Below are 21587 nucleotides of genomic sequence, written 5' to 3'. Positions count from 1 at the left end.
ACTAATGTCACAATACTATCAAAATCATTATTAGGCTACATAATAGAATACATTGTACAAGATAAGATATAGAGTAAAGGAATAAGAAGAACTCTATGCCATAATTTTCTATATATATTATTCTTATATATAAACTGCATCCGCGTATATCTTCTTTTTATTCAATTTTTAATATTTCTATGTAATTGTCGAAAACTTATTATCATTAATTCATATTTCTAAATGTGATAGGTTGGCAACATATGTTGATACTATTGGAATCCAATACATGATTCCACGTTTGACCGAATCTTTACACATCTCGCCCGTCTATAATATTATTATAAATCGTCATAAAAATTATACAGTTTTATCAAATATACCGAGACGAACAGTAGAAATGAATAATAAAAACATGACGATGACACATTTTAATACAATTGTAAGGCCTAATTATTTTGTATTTGTGGATAACCGGGCTAATTTATCTCTCATACCGAAGTCAAAGTAAGGTCAGAGTTGATATGTGGTGTAGAATGCACTGCGCATTTGCACACGAAATTGTTCAAAATATAACTCTATACTTGTTTGGTAAGTGGCAACGCCTGAATAAAACTTGGCAAATAATTCATATTGCAATTCCGGATTTTCCGGAAAACGAAAGCATCATAAATCTGGGCCTTGCTATTTATAGGTAATTATATAATTAAAAAATATTAATATATTTCGAAAGATGAAAAAAGGAAAATAATTCTCGGTATCTAAAATTATTTACATATCTTTTGTCTATTTTAAAAATATTATTTGAAAATATTATGTATATATTTTATAATCACAAAATTATAAATTATAAATTATAAACATAAAATTAAATAGCGTATTATATTCAAGTTTTCATATTCCTTATCGATCAAAATTTAAAAAACTTTATATATATATATATATATATATATATATATATATATATATATATGTATATTGGAAGCATTACATATATATTAAGTAAGTATCGCATTATTTTGTGATGAGTCATTCATACGCGCAGACATTATAAAACATTAATATATAATTAATATGTTAATTTATAGAATTATTTAATTATATTAAATTTGCAAGCACAAAATATTTTCAACAGTAATAAGCTTTCTATAAAACATTTTTTTTTTAATTTTCAGAGAAGCAGATGTTACCTACATTGAGAATGTCGATTCTGCTGCGAGTAAAATTAAAGTTGCTCACTTCATAGCCCATAAAGTAGTACAGGAATGTCTTTATTATGAAAATCCACTTTGGTCGTTATCCTCTTCGTTAAATGAGGCTGTTGTCGCATTTCTTGGATTATATGTCATCGATAAGGTTAGCTTAAGCATTCTTTAGCGCAAAACTTGCTAACTTGCAAACAATATGATAAATATACAGAGTGTAACTGAAAAAGCGCCCACGGAGCAAATAGCGTTTTTCCTGATTAAAAATCGAGTCGAAAAGTTCTGAAACATTTTTTTCTATAATATTTAATAAAGCGGTAATTATTGAGTAAAGTTGCGCCAATAAGCACCGACCTTTAGTCTCCTTGTCGAAATTTTTTTTAAGAAAACACTTTTGACGGAAGAAATATGATTTTTAATGCAAATTAAAGTTTTTCACATTATTACAACGCATAAGAATATTGCACGATAGCGGCATAAGATAGCGCCGAAACGGCGGAGCGCTCACGCACACTACCAAGCGCGCGGCTCACTGACGTACGCCCGTCTAAAAGTCGGTGCTTATTGGCGCAAGTTTACTCAATAATTACCGCTTTATTAAGAATTATAGAAAAATATGGTTCAGGATTTTTCGACTCGATTTTTAATTAGGAATAACGCTATTTGCTCCGTGGGCACTTTTTCAGTTACACCCTGTATATACATATCTATTATATTGTTTGCAAGTGAGCAAGGTTGGAGTTAAACATAAAGATATATGTATATACATATATAATGTAAAAGCTCTTTATAATTTTAGCTTTATCAGAGCGTATAAATTTTTTGTGTGAATTAGAATATTACGCGAAGATTCTATGTATATTTACAAAGAAAAATGATAATTTAAAAAAAAATGCTATATTTATCAAGTAACAAACGTAGATAAAATATTCTTATATTTTTGTGTTTTTTTTATTTGTCAAAGTCACTATTATATTACATTTGTTCGACATCTTTATTATATGAAATAGTGCTGGGATTTACTTGGAACTTTCGGCCAGATTTCTTAGCTTACGTCTACTGTTCCCCTCTTACTGCTCGCGCTGCTCGTAACCAAGGAGCGCTCAGGAACGTGCGCGTCACAAATGTAATGTGGCAATCTGTCTATCTAAGTTCTCTTTATTGTAATTACGTTTCAAAACACAAATATTTTAAATTGTTACAGAACATATACGTAATTAATAATAGAATGATTATTTTTATTATTAATAAACAATAGAAAACTTAGATAGATTGCCACATTACATTTGTGATGCGCACGTTCCTGAGCGCTCCTTAGTTACGAGCGGCGCGAGCGGTAAGAGGGGAACAGTAGGCGTAAGCTAAAAAATTTAGCCGAAAGTTGCAAGTAAATCCCAGTACTGATATAAAATAAAAGAGAAATTATCATTCAGAGATTGCATAAATTATATATAAAGTTATTATAAAATTAAGCATATGTATGCATATGGAAATTGTGTAATAACATAATTTTGCTATATGATATATTATAAATAATTTTAGAAATATTTAATTTAAAAGTTATATCGTGTAACCATTTTTGTTATCATTATTAATATTATTTTTGAATTATTTATATATATAAAGAAAGAGAGAGAGTATAAGTAACAAACTTTTTTACATATACGTAGAAAGTAGCGGCCCTAGTACATATTGCTACTGTGTGTTAAATCTAATATTAACAAAGTAAATACATTAAAATTATTTTCTATAGGTTCTCCCACATAATCGAGTAATAGATTTGTTTGTCGTACAATTTGAACAAGAATTCCATCATCTTGATACTGAATATAATACATCACTTTATAATACATCAGTCAACAGTGCTGTCGAAAATCCCCTTTACATTAAAGGTATGATAATATAATTAAAAATTGGTTGTGCATAAATTTTTGAATAGGAATGCTGAAAAAGTTAGGCAAAATAACAGACAAAAAATTTAATTTTATATATAATAATTTCGTCATATATATACATATACAGGGTGTTCTATTTTAACTTTGCCATCGAAATATCTCGTAAAGTCTAAAAGATACGAAAAAATGTTTCAAACAAAAGTTATATGGTTTCGAGGGGGACATCTGATGGTGACTTTGACCTAGAGGTCGATTTAGTGGTCATTTGAAGGTCAACTTAATTTTTTTAAATGGAACCCCCTATTTTTTATTATTCATATTCTTGTAGCTCATCTCGAGAGCTTTCCAAAACATTATAATTAAGTTAGTTTTTATGAAGTACTTTCCGAGTTATGAGGCTTGAAATCATTTCTTAAGCCTACACACTCATCGTTTCTCCCCTCTCCAATCACCGTTTCGCCGCGCGCCGCCATTATGTTACAATGAGACCGCCTTCGCCGCTGCATACTTCTAGCCACGCGCATTGGCCGATCTTCTTTAATTAATTTTTCGTTAATTATTGTGAATATTGCAAAATAGTATAGGATCTTCCTTTTTAATTCGAGCTAATCTACCTTCACATTTCAGGACTGCGAAAAATTTCCAGACACACTGTATATTGGACTATTTGAATGTAGGTGTCAACATCATGTTAAGGTCAACTTAGTTATTTTTAATGAGACTATCTTAATTTGTCTACATAAAACTATTCCTTATAATATTCCACATAAAGAGCTATAAGGATAATATATCTAAAAATTAAGTAGTTTATAAGATATTTTATACTTTAAATTGTCAAAATTTTACATAAGTATCTCGTAAAATATTTATTTTTCGATTATCTTACATCAATATTTAAATCAATCAATGGGGAGAATAATGAGAGGAATTAATTAAAATTAATGAAGGAAACACATAATTGTTTCTTAAAAAAAATATCTAGCTGTAGCTGTATGTTGCAAATTTCTCACATTATTCTGTGCATAAAGATATTGAGGTAAGATAATTGAAAAATAAATATTTCATGAGATATTTTATAATTTAGATAAAATTGTCAACATATGAAGTATAAAATATCTCGTAAACCATTCAATTTTTGGCTCTTACTCTTATAACCTTTACATGGAATATTGTGAGGAATCATTTTATATAGACAAATTAGGATAGCGCCTCATAAAAAACTAAATTGACTTACACATGACTTTGACATCTACATCCAAGATTCAACTAATATTCTCTAATATAATCCTCTTTCCCGCTTTAAACCCTACAACTTTGATTGGAAACATTATTTTCCAAAAGCCATATTTTCGAGTTATTACAGTATGAATGTTAGAGTGGGACACCTTGTATATAATTATATAGCAGATATATTTAACTACATATGTACACACACACACACACACATATATATATATATATACAGGGTGTCCCACAACTCGCAATTGAAATTTTAATAACATATTCCTGAGTAAAAACTGAGACGAAAATTCTAATGCAAAAATGTTGAGGCTACAATAGTTTTTGAGTTATAAACGATCAAAGCTTGCCAATGATATCGTGTAGAATTCGCGCCCTTAGGTTCGTAACTATATTTACATGTGTACCGACCTGTCATTTGTTATTGATTTTTTCATGTTGTCATCATTGTCATTAGATGATATTGATTTTTACTGCAGCTGATTTCATTTTTTATTTCAGTTTTTTATTATGTACATCATACATTATGGTGATTAATTAATATTAACAAATTACAAATAATATACAGAAAACATTTAATTTTTTTTTAAATAAAAATTTAAATAATTGTTCAGCTATTACATTTAAACAGAATTATACAATCTAACGTTTTAACATATTTGAAAAATGAGATACATTTCTTTTTAATCAAAGAAATATTTGTAGAAATTATTCTATTATTATTATAAAGTAAAATAAAAAAATAAAATCAGCTGTGCAGTAAAAATCAATATCACATGAAAAAATCCATTACAGATGATAGATCAGTACACATGTAAATGTAGTTACGGATCTAAGCGCGCGAATTCTACACGATATCATTGACAAACTTTAATCGCTTATACCTCAAAAACTATTGTAGCCTCAATCTTGTTGTGTCTCAGAATTTTCGTCTCTGTCTTTGCTCAGGAATATATTATTAAAATTTCAATTGCGAATTGTGAACACCCTGTATATATACATATAATTAATAATAATTTATTACATATATATATATACACGTAGTGTACATATATATAGAGTTTATTTTATTTACCAAATTAGATATGTTTAAAAATAAACATTATAATAAAATAATTTTAAATATATTTAATATTTACATGTTAATCTTTCTTTCTCAATATATTTAAATATATATATAATTATAATTATTATTAATTTATAAGTATTATTATCTTATATTCTGATATAAATTATGTAAATGTAGGATCCCGTGTATTTCGTTCGTTACAACAAACGGTTACTGAACAAATATTTTGGGAGAGTATCCGCAAATATGTAAGGGATAAGTAAGTAATATACTGTACTACTATAATTATTCTACTACAGAAAACTAAATATGATGAATGATTGATTATATATCATAAAAGTCTTTTATATTTATTTTTATTTCAACTTACATCGAATCTTTCATACTTTATTATTAACCATACACAATTTCCTTTATCTTCAATGTCATTAAATATTCAAGATAAACTTTCAATTTACACATACACTTATCTTTTAAAAATAATTAAGTTAGGCTATTCCTAGTTAAATTATAGTTAAAAACTGTAGCATATCAAATATTTATGGAAACTATAAGTCATATGATTAATTACATAATTATTTATATAACTAATTCAACTAAATAAAAAATATAATTAACGTAGCAATTTTATATATTGTGTTAATATTGTGTTAATTTTATATGTTTTTATAATATTTATATGTTGCTCATAATACTTTTTGACACTTTGACAATAAATTTTGCACAAATTTTGTAACTTTAGCAAACCTGTTGACTATTTTGCTGAAATGGAGAATCCTTCTACACAAAAATCTGCAAACAATTTATATCTTATATGGCTGATAATTAAATCTTGGACAGTAATATTATCACAAAAATATTATCCTGTATTGAAAATAACACGAGAATATAGTTCTTCTGTAGAACGGGTACAGGTATCAACGCACAATTTAAATAATTTAAATAAGTTGGTGAATTATGACGTACCTATAACGTGTACTACACAGACGCATATTGGTAATTCATATAAAATTTCATTGAACGATGTTCTACGATTGGGAATACCTCTTGGTTTTGAAGAGGATGGCTGGGTACTATTTGACATAAAACAAACTGGTAAATATGTAACAAATTTATCACACTTTATAATGTTTATAATATAATGAAAATTTTATATTATTTTAATTATATACAAGCTCCTAAATTATCTAAACGTTTTCACTTGTTATATATTCAAAATGATTGACTGTAGAATATAATGATAATTATTCTGTTACTCTCTAAAAGTGAATCAGTGTACTATTACTGAAAAACAGAAAATAATCACTGATATTATAGCAGTTATAAATACAGCACTGTAAATCACTAATATAGCACTGTAAATCACTAACATTTCACTGAAAGAATTAGTAATATTAACTGTCTGAATCAGTATCAGTAATATTTTATTTATATTTATTATATTAAAAATTTTATTTTATTTATATTATATGCATGTTGAGAACTTGTTGTCTTAAATATAATAGATAATGAATGGATCATTTTCGTTTATTCGCCGGACATTTATTTGTGTCCGACTTATAAAATCGATTTAATATCTGAAGTTCCTCTGTTCAGATTGTATCAGAAATTAAATCGAAGTAATATTTTTAATTTTATCTGTCGTCTTTTGCAAACTTTACTTCTCACGACTAAAACTTAAATACGAAAGGGATAGCGCATCGTAGCGATAAACGAACAAACTAGCGATTACTAGTTTTACAATGAAATTTACTTCCACTGACCATAATCAGTGAGATATAAGATGAAGTAACAAAAAATAAACGTTTCCACTGAAGAGGGGCGGGAGGGGGGGGGGTCAATGAAATACTCGTTGATTCTCATGTCAATGAAATCTTATTTTATTATTTAAATTAGTGATATTTTCATTGATTTATTTTTAGAGAATACATTATCATTTGCAAAAAAGATATGTACTTCTTTTTGTATAATATTGAATAACAAAGTTATTTATTCTTACAAATGTATAGTAAATTTAATAATATATCTTCTGTGTTAAATTTAAATATATAATTTCAGAATTCCATTAAATTTTTGAGTTTACAATGCATTTAAGTCTTCAATAAAATTGTGTTTGTTTTGATATTGCATATTATTAGACATGGATATTTTAATTAAAGTTTAACTACAACAAAAACTTTCCTCTTATTTTGCTTAAATAGTTTTTTTAAATGCATAATGTAATTTAAAGTAAGATATAATTCATATAGATGCATTGTATATATAAAAATAAGATTCTTTTCATCTAATTAATAAATGTATTATTTGATAATTTAATCAACTTATTTACCATGTTACAAACTATTGCAGATCAATTTTATTATCAATTTTATTATTTTGGTCATATATACATTTTGTATTAAGTAGCATTGTGTGCGCGCGCGCGCGTATGTGTGTGTGTGCATGCATTTGTGTGTAAATTTTAAGCTACATTTTAAACCATTTATAATCCACTATATAACACGAAATATAATTAATGATTATAAAAAAGCTTTTTTATTATAGTTTTAGATTATGTTTTTATATGAATATATAGATAAAAACAAATAATATTATATAATATAATGCTATTTGTTCATTATTTATATAATTAAAAAGTTAGTTTATATTTATGTAAAATTTTTTGTACAATTATTATACATACTCAATTTTAGTGCAAAATAATCTTATATTTATATTTTACAATCTGTTTTTCTATTTATTTATAATTTTTGATACCTTTTTTATCTGGGTTAATGTACAAAAACAGATATTTGTATTGAAAATTGTCTGAAAGAATTATAATCGTTATATAATTTATTTGTTATCGGTAGGTATTTTCGAGTCAATTACGATATCGAGAACTGGCGAAGAATTGCAAGTTATCTAAATTCTGAAAATTATATGAAAATACATGTTTTGAATCGTGCCCAAATTATCGATGACGCTTTCCACTTAATGATAACAAACTAACTTAATTCCACTGTATTCTGGAATATTACGAAATATCTATCACGAGAAACAGACTACGTGGCATGGTATCCTATGTTCAAAACTTTGGAATATCTGTCCAATATCTTTCTATTTTCGGAAACAAATTTTGAAAACATCAAAGTAAATATTATAAATTGCCAATAATGATGTTAAATACACTAAAACGTACTTATTTCATATATTAATAATTATTAATCATTATTACATATATTAATAATTAATAAATATTACATATATTAACAAAAATTACATATATTAATATATTAATAAATTACATATATTAATAAATTATGCGCTTTTATAACAATAATTATCATATACTTTCCAAAAAGAGACATACAATAAAATACATGTAGCTAAAAAAGTTTGATTACGTTTTTTTAAATATATTTTGGATGAAAGATAAGTATCTATTTGTAAATTAATATTCGAATAGAGTATGTAGGGGAGACCGGAGACAAAAGTAACAACGTCATGAAAGTGTAACAAGCCTCCTACTAAACTATACAATATGTTGAATACTTTATATTATATAGTCAAACGCGTACGCCCCGATTCTCTTCCTTTTTAGCTAATTGTTGTAGAACGATCGCGCCAGTTACACATGCAGGAATGAAATTAGTGTATTTGCATTATTCACCTAAGTATTTCTTGTTTTAGTTTTTTTGTATCTATGTCTAATTAAAGTGTATATATTGACGTAATTATTTGCCGGTGTATTCTTCTAAAATGTATTCATAAGTTTTTATAGTTGATTTGGCTAAGTCTTGCATCATATTTAGATTATAATGCTTTTATTTTAAAAAATGTGTTTGGGGACAAAAGTAACACGACACTTTGTGGACGAAAGTAACATGTTTCAATGCTTAGAATGTAAGGGCTGGTCCCATAATAAATGTACCAAAAGCGATTCTTATTACGTATAATTGTGATTCGGAATAGATATCAATCTCTTTTGTATAAGTAATTATCATACAATTTTTACACTATTATTTAGAATTAAACTATTATTTAGACTTAAAAAAGTAGAAAACTGGTGTGATATTAAGTATAATTATTTTATGATATTACTTATAATTATTTTGCTTAACGAAGATTATTTCTTTTAAGTTTTTCGAAGATGATAAAGTAAATATTTATTTTATTTTTTATTTTAATATAACATAATACAAAATAATAAAAGTTATCTTGCTTAATAAAAGATTATAATAAAAGTTGCCTTAAATTGAAAAAAGTCATATTTATTTTATTTTTCCGAAAATAAGAACTGGTACTTTTATCCCCATACTATGTTACTTTCGTCCCAGTATAAAAGTAACAATCAACGTACTTGCGAGAACTATAGTAGCTCTTTAAATATCTATCATTTGAGATTGAAACACAGGTATAATAATAGAGCAATAAGTGGAGTTTTTTAACATATAATATAATCTTTTTTTTTATATCTCTAACGATAATTAATTAGTGATCTATAATACAAAAAATGTTACTTTTGTCCCCAGTCTCCTCTACTAATTATAAGAAGTTGGAGAGGGAAAAATTTGAAAATTGTTACCATTTTTAATCACAGCATGATATTCATAATGACGATTTAAATATCATTAATTTTGAGATAAAAAATTAGTAGGAAACATATATATTAGTTATCTATGTGTTTAATACACAAACAGTTTAAAAGTTGATGCATTATATTATACATATAATGTCCAAATGTATGTCTACATGTCTACAATATATGCATAAAATGTATGCACTTCTGTATGTTTATTTTATGATATGGACATGTGTTAAGCATGTGTGAATGTGCACATAAAAAAAATACAAATTTGTGTGTAAATACGTATATAATAAGTACAGCTATATAATAGATATCTTTATAAAAAAAATTCACAGCTTTTTACTAATGCAGAACGTTCTTTATATATAAAACCATGTAAAATATAATTGCGGAAGGTATCTTTTTATATAGCAAAATATAATGCAAGAATCGAAAAATATAAAATTTATATCAATTAACAATATATATGCACTTATATATTTAGATGGATATGAGTAACTTATTATACAATTTGCTTGACAAACTTGGATACAATGAAGTTTCTAATGAACACGATCTTACAAAGAGTTTAAGAGTGGAGGCTGCGAAATGGACATGTAATCTTGATGGTCGCATATGCATAGAAAAAGCCCAACATAACTTAAATCGACATCTCGCAGATCCTGAAAATAATACGTAATTTTTCTTGTATATTCCCGATTATTTTAATTTAATTGTTTTGTAGATACATGTGCAATGTTTATTACATTATTTGATCAAAATTTAACTTTATTAAATTATGTTATAAAATTATAATTTGTTAAATTATTTGATCAAAATATTAGATTAATATATGCAAAACTTTTATAACAGAATTTGTTTTTTATTGAATCTCGTAGGCTTTTGCCATGGTGGAAAGAATGGACATACTGTCAAGGTTTAAAAGTATTGTACTATCCTCTTAGAGGATTCTATGAAGATTCTCCTTGGTGGGGAGTATATCGTCTAGGAAAAGAAAAATTTAAAACTAAATTTTTAAAATATCTGTCTTGCCCTAAGGATTCACAATTTATCAAAGATTATTTAAATCTAATAAAAAATGATAGTACAACATCGATTATGTTTTTAAAAGATTTTTCCGATCAAGATTATATTAATTATTTTCTTTTTATTATCGCGAAGCATGCAAAGAATTCTGCAGTACTCAGTTTCATATTACACAATCTTGAAAATATAAAACCTAAGTAATACAGTTTTCTCCGTAAATATATATCTATCATTCAACAATTTATGTGTGTATCAATAAATTTATTATTTTACTGTTATAGACAAGTTAGCGAGTATGCAACGTTTATTGTTATTATTAATCATGTTTATTCTACGAATCAACTCGAAGAGGTAAAAATTGCATGTGTTTATATATATGTATAAAATAAATAACCATGATGCGACATCAATTTATCATTAAATATTGTTGTTCAATATAATCAAAATAATCTGTTTTAGATAAACGACTTCCTAACAAATATATTTATTAGTCTATTACAAGTTGAATTAAGTGAATATAAGAAGATAACATGGTTTTCATATAAGAAAGAGAAAGAGAAAGATGTGAAAGTAAAGGTAAATTTTATGAATATCATTTTATCGAATATACATATATTCCGTTATTAATCGTTGATATTTTTTGTTTTCATACAGAATATATTAATTTAGTCACAGTATCTCAAAGCGACAAGCAAAAATTAATGTTATCTAATTTCTCTTATAAAATAACCATATTTTTATTTCTAATTTCCAAAAATATACTGTTTTTAAAATACACTTCTCAAAAAAAAAAAAAAAGAATACTTTTTATACCTTAAAAATTGGGCTATTTTCAACCGCCGAAACTCGTCGAAAAATCATCGTAGATAAAAAATTAGAAAAGCAAGCTTGAAAGCTTCGAAGCTTGAAATTTCAACTTTAATGCGCAGTTGGTGGTTTTTAAAATTTTTTTATCTTCCTTATTCTGCGTTTTAAAAAAGAATACACTGTTTAATTCCTTAAAATTATGTATTTTTAACACGCAACTTAACTCTTGATATAAAAGGGGCCGTGGAGCTGGGACGATTGTGTCAGAGATAAAGTAAAATATTCTTTGCTAATAAACTCTGTTACGATACTTTATTAGAAAACGAAGCGACCCGACACTCGCGTGATTACTGCGTAATGACGAGTGCACGAAGATAAAGAGGTGCGCATACCGGGGAGGATTGACAAAAGAAAAAAGTCTTTAACTGAGAATCTATTAGATATCGCCACGGGAGTCGCCACATAAGACGATATAACATTAACAATAAAATTTTCTCGAGAAATTCACCTCAAGTTCTATAAATTACATTTTCCCTGCGAAAAGCTTTTTTAAAAATTTTCCTCCGACTTTTCTTGACCGAGTAATATAAAAAATAAATACGATTTTGAAATTAAACCAGCATTTTTTAGATATGATGTTGATACTCGGCGAAAAATTGTCGTAGACAAAAAATAAAGAAAGCATTTTGAAGCTTGAAATTTCATCTTTAACGCGCTATCGTTAGTTTTTTTAATTTTTTATCTTCCTTGTTCTATGCTTCAAAAAAAGACATTGTTTTGTTTATTACGTATTTTTGACACTCTGTAGTTCGATAAAAAATACTGGTTTATTTTCAAAATTGTATTACTCGGTCAAAAAAATCGTAAGAAAATTTAAAAAAAAGCGTTTTAGCAAAAAGCGTTTCAGGCAAAATGTTGTAGTTTATGAAATTTTAGTTGAATTTCTCGAGAAAAATTTTTTTATCAAGTTTCGGTGTGTTAAAAATATATAATTTTAAGGAACCAAACAATGTGTTCTTTTTTAAAGCGCAGGATAAGAAAGATAAAAAAATTTTTTTAAATCACCAACTGCACGTTAAAGTTAAAGCTTCAAGCTTCAAAATACTTTTTTGTCTACGATGATTTTTCGACGAATTTCAGCGGTTTAAAAATAGCCCCATTTTTAGGGTACAAAAAGTGTTCCCTATTTTTTTTTAGTAGTGTATCATAATTTTTAGTGAATAAGAGAGTGAGAAAGAACATGGGAGCAAGCGAAAGCAAAAGAGAAAGAGAATTTCTTTACTTGGAAATTTTAGTGATCTTAATAAAAAATAGATTTATATAAACTTTAAAAAGAGAATTTATAGCTTTCAGATGTTAAATAGCTGTTAGTTAAATAAATTGAAATATTTCTTCAATATGATTGAGAGAGTTATTAGGTAATGTGATTAGCATACTCTAATATTACATAAGTCATTTGTTAAACTAAAACTGTGATAATGATAGGTTAACACAACAATTAATGCAATGACCTGCTAGATAGAACAATTATAATATTATAATATAATGATATTTTCTCTGTGATAGCCGTAGCTCTTATAAATTTCTAATTTTATATTTAAAATCGCTAATTATAAATTCTGTGAATTTTTATTTGTCAAGAATTACTTATAAAATATTACTTATAAACATTCTTTGCAGACATAAGAATTGTTAAATAAAATATGGTGCAACACTATGCACATAATGTAATAGAACACGTAGTATAATAGGAGTATGATTTCATTTTTGTTTCAGCAACTTCATCTCGATATTTTTTCGCCTACGCTTTTTTATAGGGATTAGGGATTATTTATTTTAATAAAAATCTTAAATTAAGACTTCGTTATTTAGTATCGCATCGAGGAAAGAAATGTATTCCATGTACAACGATTTATTTTGAAAGAAAAATTAATTTTCTTTGAAACTGAGGTTATAACTATCATCCGCATTTCACTTTCTCTTCCTAGTTCGAAAAATTTAAATTTATATTTCACATTTAGAGCTTTACTAATTTCTTAAAATTCATATCACTTTATTCGATTGCTGACAAATTTTTTACAAATATACGAAACCTGGATAGAAATCGACATAGTAATTTAAAATGTTTACAAACTTATAAATCCGTTTTTTCTTCGGGATAACTAAAATTTTGATTCTGAGAAGAGAATATAATCTTCATAATCTATAATTATTATTTATTCCAATTATATTTAAGATTATTATTATAAATAAAATGTTTATAATATATATATATATATATATATATATATATATATATATATGTATATATATACGAGATAATATTTAATATAGTATTTATTGATAATTGATAGTTGCTATTCACTACTAATTAATATCGATATAATCTGTTTTAGACAAGCGAATTGGGTAGAAATGTCGAAGAGTTCAAAAGTATTAAGCAATATATTTTAAATATTCAAAGCAAGATACAGACACGTTTTCGCGAAATCAAAAGTCAAAAGGATTACTTTCAGAATTTTGTAAAATATCAATAATATCCGTTTAATGAAAGTAATAATTATGATGCAAATATATCTATATATCTTTCATTAAAATAGCTATTTATAATGTTTATAGTTATCGATTTATTATTTATGCTTATGTGCATTAATAATATATAATTAAATGCATTTACAAGGATTTATTTTATCCTGTAATTCATATTTGCACTGATGTTTTTATATCCTTATTTACATGAAGTAATGCAAAGTGTAAATTATATTTATAATTATAATATATAAATAATTATAATTAAATTATGTTATATTATAATTAAATTAAATATAAATTATAATTATAATATATAAATAATTATAATTAAATTATGTTGTATTATATAAATAATTATAATTATATTAAATGAGAAAGTATCTGCAATATATTTAACATTATATTATTAATGTACTAAAAATGTATCATCTAATTTAAATTGTATCCTGATTTATTTTTTAAATTGTATTTTAATTCTTTAATATTCATATATACATATATAATAACAACTTTATATATATTGTATATATATATATATATGAATGATAAATTGTTGTTATAAATTTAATATGTATTATTAATATGTATTTAATGTGTATTATTAATATCTTAAATATATATTATTAATTGTTTGAAACTCATGAGCTTTGTAAATTTCATATAATCTTTAATTTATAATAAGTCACATGGCACAATTTTCTTATACATCTACATGTCTATTTCTCTATACTTCTTCTTACATATATTTAAAGAAATGTAACATATATACACTCGCGTGCATTCGTGCGAATATTTACACACGGACGCGCGCACTAATGCAAACAAATTATTTTGCACCTACATGAGCAAATAGCGATATTTTTTAATAAAAAAGAAATTATAATCATGAATCATTTTTTTCTGTAATTTATAACAATATAGAAATTATCAAATTTAACAATTTTCACTTGATGTCACATAAAAGTCACTGCTTTTTGTTAGATTGATATATAGATATATAGATATATATATATATATATATATATTGATATATAGATTAATATGTATATTCGTGAATCGCTGCATACTATCCGATTTCAATCCGAGTTCAATCTTTGGATGTTCGTTTAAAAAACGGCGTGGTAATTATATACATTAGCGATATATATATATATATATATATATATATATATATATATATATTGTATATATATTTTATTTTTTGTATGTTGTATATATTTGTATTGTATATATATATATTTTTTTAAACAACTATGTATTCCATTAACAAAAAGGATTAAGTTGACCTTTATAAAATTTTAGTACTTATACCCAAGATCAAATTAATATCCTTATTATTTTCTCCTACAAACAAAATGGTTTTTATCTAAAACATTCTTTGTCATAATGCGTATTTTATGAAAAAATGGCTTGTAACACTTTAAATACCTCACCCTGTATAATACATTTAAAAAGATACTCTATAATACGAAGAGAATTATTTGGCACATTCAATCGCAACACATGTACATTGATTAAATTTAATGTGCTTTCTACATCTATAATTTGCGTGATGCGCTCGGTGATGCTTTTAAGCAGCGAGATATATGCTGCGCATCGTAGCGTTCGGCAGCATCGGAGATCGTGATTGCAATCGTGAACTTGTATGTATTGCCATTACGGATGAAATGCACGTACATCGCGGTTCCAGATCTTCGGATGGTCAGGCACCGGTTACAGCGGCGAATAAACATGGTCATCGTGTGTAATCATAGCTTGCACGTGGATACGTTCTGTACGACGTCGCCTGTCATCGACAAACGGCGATCGGATTATGTATCTACGAGTAATCGCTGTGACAGGTAGCCAGGATAATCAGGGGACGGAACTGTCGTTCACGAGAGTTTCTGTTATTAGTTCGCAAAGCAATAGAATAGCGTAATTGTACCCAAGAGGACTCGAAATTTCAATTTCTATTCCTACCTTCGCTGCCGCATATACAGAGTGGCCCATTTTAATCCATCCAGTCGAATATCTCGAAAACCAAGCCCGGGAGAGAAAAATGTTTCAGACAAAAGTTATTTGGTTTCGAGGGGGCCATAAGATGGTACCATTGGTTTGACCTTGAAGAGTCATTTGAAGGTCACGTGAAGATCACCTTTAATTTCTTAAATGGAACCTACTATTTGTCATTACATATTCTTGTAGCTTATCTCGAGAGCTTTCCAAAACACTATAATTAAGTACCTTTTCGTTAAGTACTTCTTGAGTTATGAGGCTTGAAATAATTTCTTAATTTTACATAAACCGTAAAATATCTTGTAAAATATTCATTTTTCGATTATCTTACCTTAATACTTTTACGTACAAAATAATGAGAGGAATCAATTGGTGTAAAGAAAACACATAGTTGTTTTTAAGAAAAAATATGGAATTGTTAATTGCAAATTACATATTTTTTCTTCAAAACAACTATGTGTTTTCATTACACCAGTTGATTCCTCTCATTATTTTGTACGTAAAAGTATTAAGGTAAGATAACCGAAAAATGAATATTTTACAAGATATTTTACGGTTTATGTAAAATTAAGAAATTATTTCAAGCCTCATAACTCAAAAAGTACTTAACGAAAAGGTACTTAATTATAGTGTTTTGGAAAGCTCTCGAGATAAGCTACAAGAATGTGCAAAAGTATATAGGGTATCCCATTTAGAAAGTTGGAGGTGACCTTCACGTGACCTTCAAATGACTCTTCAAGGTCAAACCAATGGTATCATCTTATGGCTCCCTCGAAACCAAACAACTTTTGTCTGAAACATTTTTCTCTCCCGGGCTTGGTTTTCGAGATATTCGATTGGATGGATTAAAATGGGCCACCCTGTATATATCGGGAGTTCCATAATACAATCAAGTATTTAGCGTTGTCACTTCGTCAAAACTGGACCGCAAAAATCTATGTAATTGTAGATAAAAAATATGTTCGAGCTATGGTAACGTTATAATTATAGTTGCAAAAAATTAGATTACGTGTTTTGATGATGATTGTATTATATAATGAAATATGTAGAGATATTCTAGTTAATGAATTTTCGCGAAAATACGCTATTTAAATAATTTGTATAAGGTAATTATTTTTACGAAGAAATTTACATGAAAAAAATGCTGCTTGAATGCAAACTATATAAAATCGTAATTGGAATTTTGTTCATATTGAATAATTTTGAAAGACATTATTCACGAGTTATATTTTTTATTATTATATTTTTTTATTATTTTTATTACATTTTTAAAAAATTTATATTATATTATTTTATTATTATTATTATATAGCCTGTGTGTATGAATTTAAAAGTCCAAGACACATGAGTATAGTAGCTTATTGTGTCAAATGGAATCAGGCACAAGATTGATACGATGTACGTATATGAGAGGAACAAAACTCATCGGTATATTAAAATTTATCTCGTGCCCATCTCGGCGCTAGCAGAAACCTTCGATTTTTTGCTTCGGTCCACCTACTGGACTTCCAAGGATGAATCCATAATCTTGCGAAGGTCGATAGGACTTTAGGAGAAACTATTTCCGACTCTTATCTCCCGCGGTCGACGACAACCAATGAATGTCAATGAAAAAAGAAGATTGCCCGTACGGCAGAGATCAATTAGGAAAATGTAGAACGTTACGTACTTGAATAATCAATGGCCGAATCGATACATATCTTTTTTTGCTTCGCAGTGATATTTATAAACCTCAGCCTCTTTCTTTCGCGACGAAAGGAAAAAGAATTCATCTGTCTGCTAAAGATAACGATGAAATAAAGATGCTTCAAACGCACGCGGTGAAAAATGTAAAAATGGAGAACGGAGGAAAGCACTCTTCTGTAAGAACACTCTTCATATTATTAAATTCGAGAGATAAGCTCTGTAGAATTTGATGATCGTATATAAAACGTATTTAATAGTTCCCTCCAAGTGCAAGATCTTATATTAACGAATGAAAGATGAATATTTTCTATATAAGCAAAATTATCTTATTAATTTCTTTTTCGAATTCTCTCCGTTCGAATATTAAAGTGAAGAGAAAAAATGCGAAGCAAATTAATAATGTGTTATAATAATAATTTGTTCCGATAGTGTCATTATTTAAGCACGAGCAATTGTGCTTAAATAATAAAATAATTTTGATATTTCGTATATATAAATCAGCAAAAAAGTGTTTTTTCCTATAAAGAGCTGTGTGCACGCGTCGCAAATGTTTACTCCCGCAAGTGTATGTGTGATCCATAGGCTGCGGGAACTTGAAAGTGAGAGTCCGGTATTACTCTATCCATATTCCACTAAACTTGACCCAGTCTTTGTCTCATGATACGATATCTATATACATGATACGGCATCTATACACAGTAAAAAATAAAATGTTAATTATAACATTTTTCACATGTCCCAGAAAATCCACTCTAAATTTTAAATTAAAATAACTCATTCGTCGTATGTTTTTTATTGTCAAACTAAAAATGTTAAATAATTGACACAATATTTTACATTTATTTGTGTTAATTTGTAGTTTTGTTAACTTTAAGTGTAATATAAAAATAACATACAAATTAATTAAAAATTACATGAAAAAATAGTTACAATAACTCGTAAGAAATGTTGAGGATATTAACATATAATAGTAATTATTTTAATTTAAATTATTTGTAATAGAAACATTTGAGTTTTTTTAGTAAATTTGATTATTTTTGTATGTCAAAGTTCAAGATTATTTGAAGAGTCACTTTAACTTTTCTTAGAATGTTAAACTGACTTTGAGACATGTTGATTGTTTAAAATGATTATGTTCAAAATACTCAAAATAATATTCCATTTCTAAAAGACATATACAAAGTTATGAAGGTGACATAAATGTAACACATAAAAACGTTATAAAAATAATAATATATAGGTTGTATGTTAATTTTACATTTAAGTTCTAATCAAAATGTGGTAACACAAGAAAATTTTAACATATAGATGCACAATCTTTTACTGTGTAACGTCGCGTACATTTGCATCATCTCACCTCCTTCTTCATTGAAGCCTACCTATGCGGTTGATCACGCATATAAGTTACCTGCATTCAGCACAGATAACGTGACATGTTCCTGCAGCTAGGTAACTAGGTCAAATTCATTCCGGAGACGAGATAATATAGTAGACACACGGAAGTCTTATTTCACGGTCACAATGCTGAAAAGTTATGTAATATTTCCACTGCATTTATTAAGAGTTAATGATATTTATTGCTTTTAATTAGAATTTTTTGTTGGTATAATTTTATTAATAAAAAATTCTGGTAAATATATTCACCTTTATATATGCTTCCCACCACAAATGATTTTGATCTTGACATATGTTGTCAAGGTCATGTCCCTGAGTAATATGCAAAATAAAATGCGTTTTAATTTCTTAGGGTTTTAATTATACTGAAGGTAGGGTTTTAATTGTCTTGCAAAGATACTCTGTGCGTTTGTATTATAAGGGTACTTCATGCATGATTATAAATTTTCTTATAGCTCTGCAAATCTGAAATATTTAAATCGTACTATTAATTGTGCAAATGAGAGAGTTATTTTTTAATACGTAGGTTAATATATTTTGTTAATATTATAAAAATAAGCTGATTGCTGGATCCTTACTATAGTAACTCCATACATATAAAATTATATTTTAATATTTATTTATTTATTTTAACATCTCTTAAGTTTTTTATTATATTAATAAAATATATCAATATATAAACATGTAATATAATATAAAATTATTATGAATGTTGTATATAATAAAATATTATATGTGTAATTAATATTATAAAATACTGTACATATAATTAATATTTAAATATACCTACTTGTATATAAATATTAACAAATTAGTGCGTTATATTAATATATGTTATTAATATTTTAAATCCTATAAAATTATTCTTTATGAATATGTTTTATTAATATACTATTAATGGTTAATTTAATAATAAATTATATGGCACAATTCTTGGAGCATGCTATCTCCATAATATTTCTATTCCACATTATGAATAAAAAACCTTTCTCAATTTAAATTTAAAAATCTGCTTCGTTATAAGAAAGACATGATTATTGATTTGATCGATTTGAGGAATTTCCTGTTGTTTTATTCATAAATCCAAATAAATTTGAAAGAGCTCGTGAACAAAAATCTAATAAATAATATTTATTTATTACATTTTCCTATATACGATACTGTAATATTATACTCTAGTGTGAATAAGTTACGTTTTTTCGTTAACTTGTTTAGAGAGAATTTACCGATACAATCTTGTAATAATATAGTTTTTAAAATTTTATTTGAATGTATATTGTAAATTATAAAAATTCTCAAATCTTTGGTAAAGGAATATATTACTTTTAAATAGTATAAAAAAATTCAAATATATATATATTTATATATATTTATAGATTTTTGTATTCTACGCGACGGTGGCCCCTTTTGGTTTAGACCGGCGCGAAATAGACGGGCCTGCTTTCTTACGGCGCTCGACCGCTAGCACGCATTTGGAGTAGGAAAAACGGTACCGTGCTTTGCTATTACATACCGTTTCTCGATCAAACGTATGACCTCAGAAGTTGTGTGTTTACATGACATACATATTTGTTTGATCCTCTCTTATGCAGTATTCATGCCTAGCTGCCGATCAAAAATCAACTATCAGGGGCACGAAGCACTGACCGCGCTCACTACCTTTTGTTTTTGACTGCCCCTGCGTGGTGGCAGTTATGTCGCCTAGTCAGTCGGCCTCATGGCGTAGAGCAAACAAGACTGTTTCTTTGTTAATTAATTAAAAATAAATATGCATATCAAACCAACAAGAAAGTGAGCTCGTGATTTATTGTAAACACAGCCATTTCACCCATACATGGAACATGGTCCTTCGAGCCGGATAGTACCGGATACATTATCGAATAATTTGACGAATATTGGCAAATATTCAGAAATATCAACACAAATGGCATTTTCTTCTTGAGAATCACGGAGCGTGTCTGTGAATATCTGTGACAAGGCGTTACAGCAGACGTATTATCCACAGCAGCAAACCGAGTAGCAAGGCTACGTAACACAAGCATTGTGAATCAGCACAAGTATCGACGATTCTCGACGGCATAACGACGATCGTCGACGGCCATTTTTTCCTTGCGGACATATTGGTGAGTCGCATCATATTCTCGTCCTTGACGACGATACGACGGCCATCTTTTCTTTTTTGTGGA

The 21587-nt window shown here is 27.1% G+C and overlaps 1 pseudogene; it reads left to right on the top strand.

Annotated features, from left to right (window-relative positions):
* Positions 1 to 268: 268 nt before the first annotated feature.
* On the top strand, positions 269 to 21047 carry LOC145961793 (aminopeptidase N-like; annotated as a pseudogene).
* Positions 21048 to 21587: the final 540 nt, after the last annotated feature.

The sequence above is a fragment of the Camponotus vicinus genome, unplaced genomic scaffold, assembly GCF_025532165.1.
Source record: "Camponotus vicinus isolate PSW18456_S1 unplaced genomic scaffold, iyCamVici1.0 SCAF_11, whole genome shotgun sequence".
Classification (NCBI taxonomy): domain Eukaryota; kingdom Metazoa; phylum Arthropoda; class Insecta; order Hymenoptera; family Formicidae; genus Camponotus; species Camponotus vicinus.
Note: the sequence above shows the minus strand (reverse complement) of the source record. Positions and strands in the feature narration are given on the sequence as shown.